This window comes from Myotis lucifugus, unplaced genomic scaffold, assembly GCF_000147115.1.
Source record: "Myotis lucifugus unplaced genomic scaffold, Myoluc2.0 scaffold_3882, whole genome shotgun sequence".
In the NCBI taxonomy this organism is placed as follows: Eukaryota; Metazoa; Chordata; class Mammalia; order Chiroptera; family Vespertilionidae; genus Myotis; species Myotis lucifugus.
In genome coordinates, this window is record NW_005874930.1 from 1 (window position 1) to 13,780 (window position 13,780).

Below are 13,780 nucleotides of genomic sequence, written 5' to 3' on the forward strand. Positions count from 1 at the left end.
TGAGGGGAAATGGCAGAAAACAGTATGAAGACTCACCTACTCAAAAGAAGAAAACAGTGGGGTCCACAGCCAGCCAGCCAAGCAGCAGAGTCCCTTGAAGAAACATGAAAAAAAACAACCTTCATCCCAGAAACCAGGATATTTTACTATGGACCTCTTTCATGAAGAAGACCTTTTATCTTTGACAAAAAGAACTGTGCCATGATCCCTTTTAATAAAGACACAGAGTGCTTTAAGTTTGTCTAATGCTCAGTCCATGTTCACATTTTCCCAATTGCCTTAAAATGTCGTTTTTGGTTGGTTTTGTTAGGCTCGTGTTGCAGGAAAAGGGAATTGAGCCGATCAGAAAGGGAAAAAGAGGTTTTAATCCATGTTCTTGGGCGAAACCCAGAAGCCCCAGAGACAGGGCCAGTGAGTTTGCGCCAACAGGGAGGGGCGGCACTTCTTTAATACAGGTTTAGTGAGGGGCCTGAGGCCTGAGTTGAGGAAGTTCCTGCCATAGGGGATTGGCAGGGCATTCAGGAAGGAGTCAGTATCTGTGTGGGGGTCGTTGTGGATTCAGGGAGGAGCCCGTATCTGTGTCTGGCATGCTGATCTGTAAGAAGTTCCAGGGAGGGTTGATTATCTCATCACACATCTGCATGTATCCAATTCTGGGCTCTCTCCGACCTAACAGGTTTGTTCACATCAGCAAGCAAAGGGATCCCACACCTATAAGGCTTTTTAGTTAAAATCCAGTCTGACCTAAGGGCATTATCTGCCCTGGTTGTGGGATGTGGCAGTGACCTGGGTGTGGGGCATTTAGGACCACTCTCAAGGTAATAGCCCCTCCTTTGTTCTATCATGCACCCAAGAGGCAGCTCCATGCCCTCCAGCCCTCCAAACTGCACACAGCCCTCCAGGGCACCCAGTGGGGTTGATTTTCTCCTTTGAGCCTGAGAAAGACTCAAGGTCACCTCCCAAGTATGGAAACTTGTAGTGCTGCCTATTCCAGCTCAAGTTATTTAAGACTTTACTCACTGCCTTGTGGGGTAGGGCTGGGGGTAAAGTGGTGAAGAGGTCTCTGGCATGGGGGCAGGGGGGCTTGGAGCAGTTCCTCAGCCTTAATCCTACCTACCTGGTCTTAGCCTTTAATAACATTAGCTGTTGGAGATTCTACATCCTAGCAAAGAAAAAGAAACCAATTACCACCAAGCTTCTGTCTCCTGTCCTTTTCCAGCTTCTGTAGGGTCAAAGGCAAATGGCTGAAATGTATGCCACCGAGTTTCAGAAAGATGGTACAGGTTATTCAATCCAGGCTTCCAACCAGCAGGAGCCCCTCTTTGCTTTCAAAATAAAGTTATTCAATTTTTTTACTAGAGAGAGGAAGGGAGAGAGAGGAGTGGCGAGAAACATGCATATGAGAGAGAGAGAGAGAGAAACACTGATCAGTTGCCTCCCAGCCACGCCCTGATGGGGTATGGAACCTTCAACCCCAGTGTGTGCCCTGACCAGAATGGAACCTGCTTTTGCTGCAAATGAGCCTCACTGGCCAGGGCAGGAGCCCTTCTTTGAATGAGAACTAACACCTATACAAGCAAGTGCTCAAGTGACTCAAATCCACATCCTGGGGCTCCAAATCCTACTCCCTCTATGGTTCATGTGGCCTCTGTGTAGCCCTCTTCAGGGAAGACCTTAGGATTCTCATTGTTTGCACACATCCCCTTGCATTTCATCAACACCCTCTCTCTGTTGGGAGTTTTGCCTTCTGTTGCACTTTATTTTCAGTAGAAAGAGTCTTGTTGCCTTAGTACAATTAGATAAAAAGTGTACAGAGCTAATAATAGCTAGTATTTTAGTACTTATCATGTGTTGTGTATTTCTCAGGGCTGCTGTATTTCCCTGCCAGGCTGAGGGGGTCAGGAGGCTAACAGTATGACTGACAGCTGTTCTTATCTGGGCTTCCATCTCCACCCAGAGCCCAACAATATCTAAGATTCATTTAATAATATTTATTGAGTTTTTGGTGAGTGCCAGCCATTTCTTAAAGTGATCCTCTGATCCACAGGTGGGGAACGTCCTGCCTGAGGTCCATATAAGGCCCCCCAAATCATTTGGTCTGGCCCTCCCAAGGCATAGGGGTAATTTAAAGGTTTGACCAAATTGCAGCAGCCTAATTGTCAATAATTTCATTTCATTTTGTATGGCCCTCAAATGATGTTATAAATATCCAAATGGCCCTTGGCAGAAAAAAGGTTCCTCACCCCTGTAATGTAATGTATTTACACTTCAATATAGTCCCGGGAGTAGACCCACAGGGAACACTCCCTAAAAATCCAATTACTTCCCCTTTCCACCACTTAAAAGAAATCACAAATTATCCGATACTTGGGTACATTTATCAAATTACAAAAATGTCGTCAATCTCATGTTTAAAAAATGATTCTTGTGAACACAATTGCTTTCTTCCCATTGGTAATTAGAGTAGCATCTTTCCCTGTTTCTTTGCTCTTTAATTTTCTTTGCCATAAATAAGCTCGTCACAAAATTGTTCATATTTCTATTGCATAATCCATTCATTTTATTATCTGCAAGTATAGATTGTTCATTGCATTCTAAAAACAAATTACTTTCTGACGAAAATGACAGATATTACATGCTTATAGTAAATTCCCTTCATGTTCTATAATATAGCAGAAACATTCTACGTTCTAGCAAGTACTAAAACATTATTGTTGGCCAAAAGGCAGAGCTAGTCTCCTTCCAGCCTCTGGTCCTAGCTTGCCCATCCATCAGTTAGTACATCATCTTGTTTTATGTGTGTTTCTATTTAAAGACATCTTAGTTGTGACTGACTTCTTTCACTTAGCATAACATTTTAAAGTTTTATGTATGCCATATTCTAGTGTATGGGTATACCACATTTTGTTTACCCATTCATCAGTTGATGAGTATTTCGGTTGTTTCCGATTTGAGGCTCTTATGAATAACGCCGCTATGAACATTGTGTACACTTTTTTTGTGTGAACATGTTTCCATTTCTTTTGGATATGTACCTACAAGTGGAACTTCTGGGCCTTCTGGTGACTCTCGTTTTCCAACGTGGCCCCGCTATTTTACATTTCCACCAGCAATGTACGAGGGGTCCGATTTTTAAACATTCTCATGGATGTTTTTTATTTTATTATTTTTTAATCTTTAATTTCTTTATTGTTTAAGGCATTACAAATGTGTCCTCATCCCCCCATTAATCCCCAACAACCCCCCGCCCACCCCCACTCATGTTCTCATCTCCCTGTTGTCCATGTCCATTGGTTTGGCTTATATGCATGCATACAAGTCCTTTGATTGATCTCTTCCCCTTACCCCCTAGCTCCCCTACTTTCCCTCTGGGGATTGATAGTCTGATCGCTGTCTCTCTGTCTTTGGATCTGTCCCTGTTCATCAGTCTATGTTGTTCTCTATATTCCACAAATGAGTGAGATCATGTGGTATTTATCTTTCTCTGACTGGCTAATTTCACTTAGCATAATGCTCTCCAGTTCCATCCATGCTGTTGCAAATGGCAAGAGTTCCTTCTTTTTTACCGCAGTGTAGTACAGCATTCCATTGTGTAGATATACCAGCGTGTGTTTTTTTTTTTTACTGCATTTCTGTGAAATGTCCCAGCCCCCCCCTCATAGGCATATCCCTAGAGGCCTATCCCTACAGAAAGCAGATTAGTGACTGCCTGGGGCTAGGGCGGGAGGACAGGGAGGGGGCACTGGGAAAGGGAGGCGACTGTTAATGGTATGGGTTTAAAGTCCTACAATTGGCTCCTCTCTGAGGGGGGCGTGGCTAGGCCCTGGGGGCCGTGGCTTGACTCTAGGGTTGAGGGACCCAACTTAAAACCCCGCTGAGGCGCCCTGGCCCAAGCTGTGGTGGTTGTTACTCCTGGAGGCATGGAGGAGTGCGCTTGCCTCTGTGGCTTGGGCTCTTCGCGGGCATGTCAGTGTCCTCAGGAGTGCCAGCGCCCAGCTGAGAAGGCAAAGGCCGAGGGCAAGCGGTGTCCTCAGAAGCACCAGCGCCCAGCTGAGATGGCTACAGCAGAAGGCAAGCGGTGTCCTCAGGAGTGCCAGGGCCCAGCTGAGAAGGCAGCGCCCCAGGGCAAGCCGGCCCCGGCAGAAAAGCACCTCGAGGCGGACGCGGCAGCACGGTGCTGTGCGGGGAGTGGAGGAATCGCGAGCCCCAGGCCGCCCCCGCCGCCCCCGCACTGCTCTCTGCAGGACCTGCCGGTGGAGGTGCTGGTGGAGATCTTCGGCTCGCTCCCCGGCACCGATCTGCCCAGCCTGGCCCTGGCCTGCACCAAATTCCACCACATCCTGCACACCGACAGCATCTGGAGACGGCGCTGCCGCGAGGAGTTTGGCCTTCGTGAAAACTTGCAGAACCTGGAGACGATGGGTATGTCTTATCGAGAAGTCTATGCGAAGCTCTTCCACCCATACAGAGGCATTTTGGGATTGTGGCAGCTAGATACTGAGGGCTATAAAACACTGCTGAATGTCGTGGTGGATGACTTACTCATTACTGGTTGGACGTACGGGCCTTGCCTTAACCTCCATGTGGATGGCCCAATGCAATTCAAGCCCTCGTTCAGAATTCGCCTGACAGAGAGGAAATCAGCCACGGTGGAGTGCATGGAAGGCCGCCACAGCAGGCCCCACAGCCGCCACATTCAGATTGGGAAGAACAGGTTCAGCACCCAGTGCAACAAGACAGACCACCTTAAGGATTTACCAACGCGGCTTAGGGAGGACTGGGGGCGGGTGCTGGTGCAGAAGGACAGACTGTGGTATGACTGCTTGACCTACCGCCGCCTCTACCTCCCGCCCAGCCACCCGGACGACCTCATCAGGCCAGGCCTCTTCCAAGGCAAATACCATCGCTTCGGCCTAATGATTGCCATGCTCAGCTTCCATGGGAAGTATGCCAGGGTCACGAAGATCACGGGAGACTTCACCCAGACGTTAGAGATCCACCTCATGCGCCGCATCCAGCTGGGAGATGGCAAGATCTTCCGCAACTTCAACACGCTCTACCGCGTGGTCCTGGATATTGATGAGCAGGTGATCCGGGAGCAAGAAGATGGGACTGAGGAAAGCGGGGGCCATGGCTGGCAGAGCCCTGCCCAGCCTAGCGACGGGGAGTCCGGGGCTGCAGCTTCGGAGGAGCAGCCTGTCCCGTTTGTTCTGCCTGTGGGCGTGAGCTCTAGACTCCAGAACTACCCCCGAACCTGCAGGATGTGTTGCTATGGCGTGGACATTGTTACCACATGTGGCTCAGGCTGCCCCTGGCGCTTCCCTGGAGTCTTCATCCTGTTCGATGAGAACCACTTCGGGTTCATCTCTCTGGAGACGAAATACTTCATCCTGTTCGGCAGAGTCCAGAACACCTTCCAGAATGTGGAGGCACCATCCCCGCAGGCCTTCCTGAAGATGCTCAAGAACATTCAGTCCCGACCGGTAGGAGGAGCAGCTTGCATGCACTTTGAAGATTTGACCTTCTGAACAGGTTACCCACCTTTGTTTGTTTTTTTAATCCTCACCCGAGGATATTTTCCCATTGATGTTTAGAGAGAGTGGGGGAGAGAGGGAAAGACAGAAATAATCGATGTGAGAGAAACACATCAGTTGGTTGCCTCCTGCCCAAGCCCGGACCAGGGCCAGGCTGGGTAGGGGCCAGCAATTGAGGTAGAAATAAACCTTAGACCAGTGGTCTCAACCTTTCTAATGCTGCGACCCTTTAATAGAGTTCCTCATGTTGTGGTGACCCCCAATTTCATTGTTACAAATTGAACATAATTAAAGCATAGTGATAAATCACAAAAGAAATAAAGACATCTTAGTTAATATATATTGTTTATTTATTAACATTACACTCATGGCCAAAAGCAATAGAGCTCATTCCTTAAGGAAGCTTATCTAAGTGATACATTATCTCCATAATGCATAGCTAGTGCTTTGGCACTAAGGCTTCGGGCTATTTTAAACAGCAGGGCCACAGGCTCCTGGGATGGCGTCTTCAGAGACAAATGGGGACTGTTCTCATTCCTCACGGGGCTCTGAAGAAAACAAGGAACATGGGGAAAAGGCAGAAAGCAGCTCCTCAGACTCCAGCAGTAGCGGTGAAGATGCCAGCAACTCCAGCTCATCTTCCTGGGGCGGAGGGGGGTAGATTGGCACCTCTGACTCAGACTCCAACTGAGCTTTGTTCATTCCTAGGTGGCGGGACAGAGAATTTCCCAACAGAAGTCTTTGGCATCTATGTACACTGCAGGGCTCTTCTCCCTGTCCCTGTTTATTGCTTTACTTCTTCCTTCCTTTCCCCTCCTCCTCGATACAGAGTAGGACGGGTTGGCAAGCGGGGAATTGGGACATAACTCTTAATATCAGGTCCACACACCCGGGAAGAGAGGTTCCTGCTGGGAGAAGAAATATATCTGAGCCTTTATTGGGTCCCCCTACACCAGTGATGGCGAACCTTTTGAGCTCGGCGTGTCAGCATTTCGAAAAACCCTAACTTAACTCTGGTGCCATATCCCATGTAGAAAATTATTGATATTTGCAACCATAGTAAAACAAAGACTTATAGTTTTGATATTTATTTTATATATTTAAATGCCATTTAACAAAGAAAAATCAACCAAAAAAATGGGTTCGCGTGTCACCTCTGACACACGTCATAGGTTCGCCATCACTGCCCTACACCATCAGTACCACTCCCTCTAGGAGCCCCAAGCAATGAAGGATCTTGAAACAAGCAGATGATTGGGTAGCTGTGTGGAGCACACTGCACTGGACTGCGTATTTGTGAAGAAATAAGTTTTGCTTTCCTTATTTTCTGTCTGTCAGAGGTGGTTGGGGGCCACCATGAGCCTGTGATTCCTATATTCTCTGTAAGAACTCTACCTCTGGACTCTTATATTATATCTGGTGTGAGTAAGGAGTTGCCATTCTTTATGTGAGAGTGGGCAGCATCATGTAGCAGGCAATATTTATACATGTATATTTAACTCTGAAATCTCTATGAGACTTTCTTACTAATTTTAAATAAAATTGTATTTTCTAAGTTTAGCTGTTTCATTTGAATGAGGGCCTCCATGGAATAAATGTTTTATAATTTGGAGCACTGCTTCTCCAAGTAGTGTCTGCATTTGTTCTTGGAAAAACCTAAATTCCTTCCTTTTGCTCCAGGTTTAAGTGAATCTCCTATTTAGCTTTCAGGGTTGATGGATGTATGAGTGTATGTATGAATGAAGAGATAGATAGATATAGATAGATAGATATAGATAGATAGATAGATAGATAGATAGATAGATAGATAGAAAGAAATATAAAGATACCTGGATAGCCCTGGCTGCTGTCCTCAGTGTTTAGAGCATTGGCCTACACTCCAAAGGGTCTTGAGTTCAATTCCTGATCACGAGCACCTACCTGGGTAGCAGGTTTGATCCCTGCCCCCAGTTGGGGTGTGTTTGGAGGCAACCAACTAATTTGTCTCTCACTTAGGTTTCTCTCTCTCTTACAAGCAATGGAAAAAATATCCTCAGGTGAGGATTAACAAAAAAAATAAGGTATGTGGATAGATACATACATAGATACATAGAAAGATACTATTCTGTTCTACTGGTCTGTCTGTGAATTACTGTGGCAGGACCACATTGCTTTGATTATTTGGTTTGCAGATATATTTGAAAATCTATTTAAGGTGAAATTAAATTAAATCCTTCCCCCTTGTATATTCCTGGCTATTTCCATATTGTGTTCTCATGAATGTAAGCAAAATAAAATAATTGTGTCATTTTTATATGAAAACCATTAAATTTTCAGCATGTAGATAACTAGATATCTTAGTGAATTATTAAGTGTTTTTCTAGATAAAGTTCATTTTACAAAGTAAAGGCAGCATTGACATGTTTTATAACTCTAATCCTTTCTCTTTCTAAAAGTGTTGGTTGGAATATTCCGAACAATGTTAAGTAATAGCAGTGATATGTGCTTGTCTTGCTTCAGACTTTCAAACTCATGTTTAAAGGACTTTCAACTGTTGAAATTATGCTGATTAATATTACAGTTAAAATAAACTATATAACCTAGTCAGAAAATGCCTATGGGTTTATATTACTGTTTTCATTGCATAATGTGTATTTTTAACACACAATTTCTATCATCCACTCAGTGTGGACCCAGGAGAAGCGCTGGGTGATGTGTCTGAGCACCTGGAAGGGTGTCCCTTTCCTCTGATCCACTTGCAGGAGCATCTGAACTGCCTGGTGGTGGCCATGCTGCAGAGGCCCCAGCAGAGAGGGGTGGTATAGATGTCAGCCAGCAGGTGGCAGCGGAGCCTGGCTGCAGCCTGGTTTTCATTCTGTATTCCTGCGTGTGTGTGTGTGTGTGTGTGTGTGTGTGTGTGTGTGTGTATTTAGTTCATGACTGTTTCATCACACATGTAGGTTTGTGTGTCACCAGCACAGTCAATATAGTGAACATATGGTGCTATGAGGGTCCTCGTGCTTCCCACTCACCCCTGCCATCAACTCCTGGAAACCGCTAATGTATTCCCCATTTCTATCATTTTGTCATTTCAAGAATGTTGTATCAATGGAATCAGACAGTATGTAACCTTCAGGGAATGACTCTTTTCACTCAGCATAATTCTCTGACAATCCACCCAAGTTGCTGTGGGTATGAGCAGTGGATTCTTTTTATGGCTGATTGGTGTTCCATGGTATGGGTGCCCCACAGTGTGCTTATGTCTCTTCCTGTTGATGGAAAGGGGTTTGTTTCCAGGTTTTTTGGCTCTTACAAATAAAGGTCCAATGAACATTCCTGTACAGGTTTTTATGCGTGCATAAATTGTCATTTCTTTGGGATAAATGTTCAAGAGTGTACTTGCTGGGTCCTCTGGTTAGTTTTATAAGAAACTTATGAGTGCTTAGCTTTATAAGAAACTGCCAAACTATTGCAGTCGCTGTACCATTTTATATTCCCACCACAATGTACTGTGACCCACACCTGCATCCTCACCAGGGTTTGGTGTTGTCACTATGCTTATCAACTCAGATTCATGTGTAAATGGCATTTCATTGTGGTTTTAATGTGAATTTCCCAAAGGTTAGTGACATTGAACATCTTTGCACATTTACTTGTAATCTGTGCATCTTCAGTAAAATGTCAGCTACTGTCTCTATTTTCTAATACAGTTTTTTTTATAGTTGAGTTTGAGAGTTCTTTATACATATTAATTCTTTGTAGAATTTGTGTTTTGCTAAACAGGGTCTTTTGCAGAACAAATTTAGATAATTTTGATAAGGTTCAATTCCTCATCTTTTCATCTATGGATTGTGTTTTAGCATCAAATCTAAGAATGTTTTGCCCTATGTAATCTGGAGACTTTTCCTCAGTAGTTGATGTGTAGTTAACTGTTGACCAACCTCATGGGTTTGAAGTGTGTAGGTCCAGTTATACATGGATTTTTTTCAATAAGTCCTAGATCCTGAAGATTTTCTCCTATATTTTTCCCTAAAATGTTTACAGTTTTACTTTCTCCATTCAAATCTGTGATCCATTTGAGTTCATTTTTGTATACGATGTGTTATTTAGGTCCAGGTTCGAGGTTCACTTTTTGCCTATGGAAGTCCAGTTTCTTCCGCACCATTTGTTGAAAAGACTCTCCTTCTGCCAGTGAATCGCTTGTGCATCCTTGTCAAAAATCACTGGGGCCTGTGAGGGTGGGTCTACTTCTGGATTCTCTATTCTGTTCCATTGATATATATTACACTGTAATTAGTAAGGTTCTGCTACGACCACATTGAAATTTTTAATGTTTTGTAGTTAAATTTATAAAAGAGAATGGAAACAGACACTTACTATGTTTATAGTTATTATTTTGAAATAATTTTAAGTTCACAAGAAGTTGCAAAAACAATAGAGAGGTCCTTTGTCTCCATAACCCGACCTTCTCCAGTGGAAGAGTAGGACCAGTGCATTGTGAAACCAGGACTAACTAGATTACAGACTTTATTAGGCTTTTCACCAGTTTTTGCATCTACTCATGTGAGATCATTTCATCAATGAGACATCAATTTTAATAATGTACAGTATTTAACCCACTATATCCAAATACATAACCATTTCAGCATATATCAATATAAAAATTATTAATGAGATATTTTATATTTTTTTATTTGTACTAAATTTTCCAAACCTGGTGGTATTTTGCACTTTAGTTCTGTGTACGATTCTGTTATTATTTATTAAATATTGGTCGTTAAAATTTGAATCACTTATAAACTCACTTATATAAATTACTTCAGAAGTTATTGTATATCCCTGCCATCAGTGGAAAATCAATATGACTTGTCATAAATAAGACAAAACTATACAAATAATAGAATATGGAAACATGATTAACTCCATTCTATCTAAGTGTGGTATTCTCTCTGAGGCCATCTTTCTCTTTATTAAAACGGGAGATTAGAAAGTGCAAAACGTGTGCATATCATGTCCCTTTTTGTGTTAAAAGAAGAAATATTAATATATACAGAGGTGGGAGAGAGAAAGATGCTACCTATCCCCGAATGTAACTTTTTGGTAGTTTTGACTCTGGAATGAGGTAATACTTTAAAGCAATTTATTTAAAAAAAAAATAAAAAGTAAACGGAAACATTTGAAACTAACAGTAAGTGAAGTTGGTGACATAGCCACACAGAGAAAAACAATATTTCAAATGACATAATCTTATATGGTCTGTCCTTGATGGGTTGTGGCCAAGGGCACAAAGACCACAAATAATCTTTTGAGATGTAATCAGGAGACTTTTCCTCAGTAGTTGATGTGTAGTTAATCTTTGACCAAAAATGGGTTTGAAGTGTGTAGGTCCAGTTATACATGGATTTTTTAAATAAATATGTACAGTATTGCAAGTGTATTTATTTTATGATTTTCTCAGTAACATTTATCTCCTCTAGCTTACCTTATTTTAAGAATAGAGTATATAATGCACAAAATAATTTAATCATCTGTTTATGTTATCAGTAAGGCTTCTGGTCAACAATAGGCTACTCCTAGTAAAACTTTGGGGGGAATTAAAGTTATACTTGTATTTTTGACCCCTCACCATGTTCTTCAAGGGTCAGCTGTACATATAACTACTTTGGAAAATTGATCCATAATAGTCAGCCACTCAGAAAAATATGCTTTGTTTGCCCACCATGCTCTGGTGGACACCTGCCCAGGAACGCAAAGTGTTTAGGGGAAGCAGAGGCCCCCTCTCTGCATGCCCTGGGGACACCAGTCCAGAACGCAGAGGGTTTGTGGAATGCAGGGCTCCACTCTGCACTTGCAGGGGGCCACCCCTGCCCAGGTTCTCCAAGGGTCATGGAAAGCAGACCTGGGCTCTGCGCATGCGCCGCTCTCCTGACAGCTGCCCAGCGACAGCAGAGATTTCAGAAACCAAAGCGCTTCCACCTGCACCTGCTCTGTAGAGAGCAGCCCGAGGAGGATCCTGGAAAACTGTCACCTGTGTGTGGACAGCTGAGTCCTGCTCCCCTGACAGGTCCCTTCACCTCTTTAGCGCTGCACAGGTGCTTCCCCTGGGCCTGCAGGGCCTCCAGGGAAGCAGGGGCCTCTGCCTGTCACTGTGCTCATGGCCATCAAGCCCACACCCCCACCGCAGCAGATCAGAACCACAGGAGAGACCTGGAGTACCTGCACCTTTGCTGGCCCTGGGTCCTCCCTGTCCCGTGCGCGTGCCCCTCCTCCAGAATTGTAGTGCGTGCTCCTTCCTCGAGCCGCTGTCACATGTTCCAAGTGTTCCCCAGCAACAGGCTTAACTGTTAGCTCTTGGCTTTAGACAGTTTTGGCTGCTGAAGCTGCTCATTGACTCTGTGTTAGAGGCCAAACCTGTCCCAAGCGCCCAATGGGCAGTTTCCTGGCCAGGCTCTGGCGCCGCCCCCCGCCCAGGGCGCCTGGGCCTGCCCTCCCAGTGCCCTTAGCTGTGCCCAGGACAGCTGTGCAAGCGCCTCCCTGGCTCTGGGGCCCTGATGGCTCTGGGGAGGCGAGGTCTGCCTTTAGGCCTGTGGGGGCTCAGCGGGGCGTCCCTTCCCTGGTACCCAGGCCTGGGCCTCTGCAGAGAATCATCTTCTCTCAGGTGCCAGCAGGCGCCAGCCGGAGGAAACCCCAGGCCTTCGCGATGAGCTCCTGCACCACTAGAAATGCCATCACCAGCTCCTACAGCTCCACCCGAGGTTTCCCTCCGGGGCAGAGCAGGAGGGTGTCCACCTGCGCATGCAGACAGCGCTGTTCTGCTTTCCACAAGCCCATTTGCCCCGCCAGGCGGCCAACGGGGTCCTTAAAGGCAGGGAGCCAGCAGGGCCCGCAGGCTCCCTCCTCAGCTCCCTTGCTTCCCCAGCTGGAGAAGCAGCAGGGAAAGGACCAAGATGTTACCAACGGGCAGAAAGGAAGCCTGAGGAACTGCTCACCGGCCTGTGACAGTTCCAGGCCCCCCCTACGCAAGGTGGCTCTGATGCCACACAGGCGGGGGGAGCCTCTGAGGCTGCCATCACCTCCTCACCTGAGTTTCCAGGTCACAGCCAAGCACCTGGAGGCGGAGAAGAAAGCCGCGCTCCAGAGAATCCACGCTGCTCTGTGGGGTGAGACTGAGGCCATCTCAGGCTGCTGTGCTCCAGAGCCTGGGTGTCCTTCCCTCCTCCCTGCTGCCAGCACTGCGCCTGTCACCATTGCCAGTCCCCCTGCCTCCCCCAGCCTGCCAGTGCCTTCTGCAGGCAGTGCCAGGCCCTCAACCACCACATCCACAGGTTTGGCGCTCCAGCCTGCCTCTGACACAGAGGTCACCCCCATGGACACCACCCCACCTATCTGTGCTCAGGTGTCCAGGGCGCTCCCTGGCTCTAATGGTGGAAATCAGGCAGCTCCAGCCCCAGCCCAGGCCCCAACCTCTGCTCCAGTCCAGCCAGCCTTGGGCAACACCCCCCAAGCCCCTTTTGGGGCCTCAGTATCCACAACTTCCACCTTGAGTACCCATGCCAGCACCAGGCCAGCCTTTGCTTCGACGTCAGGTGTAGGCCCCTCTGGCTCAGCCACTGTCAGCTCTGGGGGGAGTTTGGGCAGGAACACCAGAAAGCGAAAGCGCTCTCACAGGAATGCTGCCATAGTGACCAGCACCAAGGTCCCCAGCACCCCCTCTGGCCCAGCCACTCTCAGCTCTGGGGGGGCTTTGGGCAGGAACACCCGAAAGCGCTCTCGCCAGGATGCTGCCATGATGACCCACACCGAGGGCCCCAGCACTAAGAAACCCATGAAGTCCTGTCCTCAGAGAAACACCAAAGCAGGGCCATCTTTCCTCCAGCTCAGGGCCCAGCACCAGTTCCAGCTGGGCGGCCTCTAGTGGGGCGTCCGTCAGCCCTCACCCCAGCAGCACCCCCCTCTGCTGTGGGCACAGCAAGGAACAGCCTTGCTGTTTGGGGCCAGCTGTGGCTTGGCCCAAAATGGTTGGGCCATCAAGGGAGTTCTTATTGAAGCACTAAGCCCTTTGTTTGAGCCCCACAGCAGGGCCTTTGGGCTGAGAGGTGTTGGAGACAATCCTGAAACCTGAGAGGGTCATGGCACAAGCTTTGTTCACTGGCCAGTGAATGGAGAAGAGGGGGTTGGAACTCTGAAATCCTGTTGTATATTCAAGAGGAGGCTAGAAATGAAGCTGTGGTCCAGGCAAATTAGAAAGAGGACACTTCCTGGTCTTT

General features: G+C 46.5%; 1 pseudogene; it reads left to right on the top strand.

The window, feature by feature from the left end:
- The first annotated feature begins 3,920 nt into the window (after positions 1–3,920).
- On the top strand, positions 3,921–13,428 carry LOC106695862 (annotated as a pseudogene).
- The last annotated feature ends 352 nt before the right edge of the window (positions 13,429–13,780 follow it).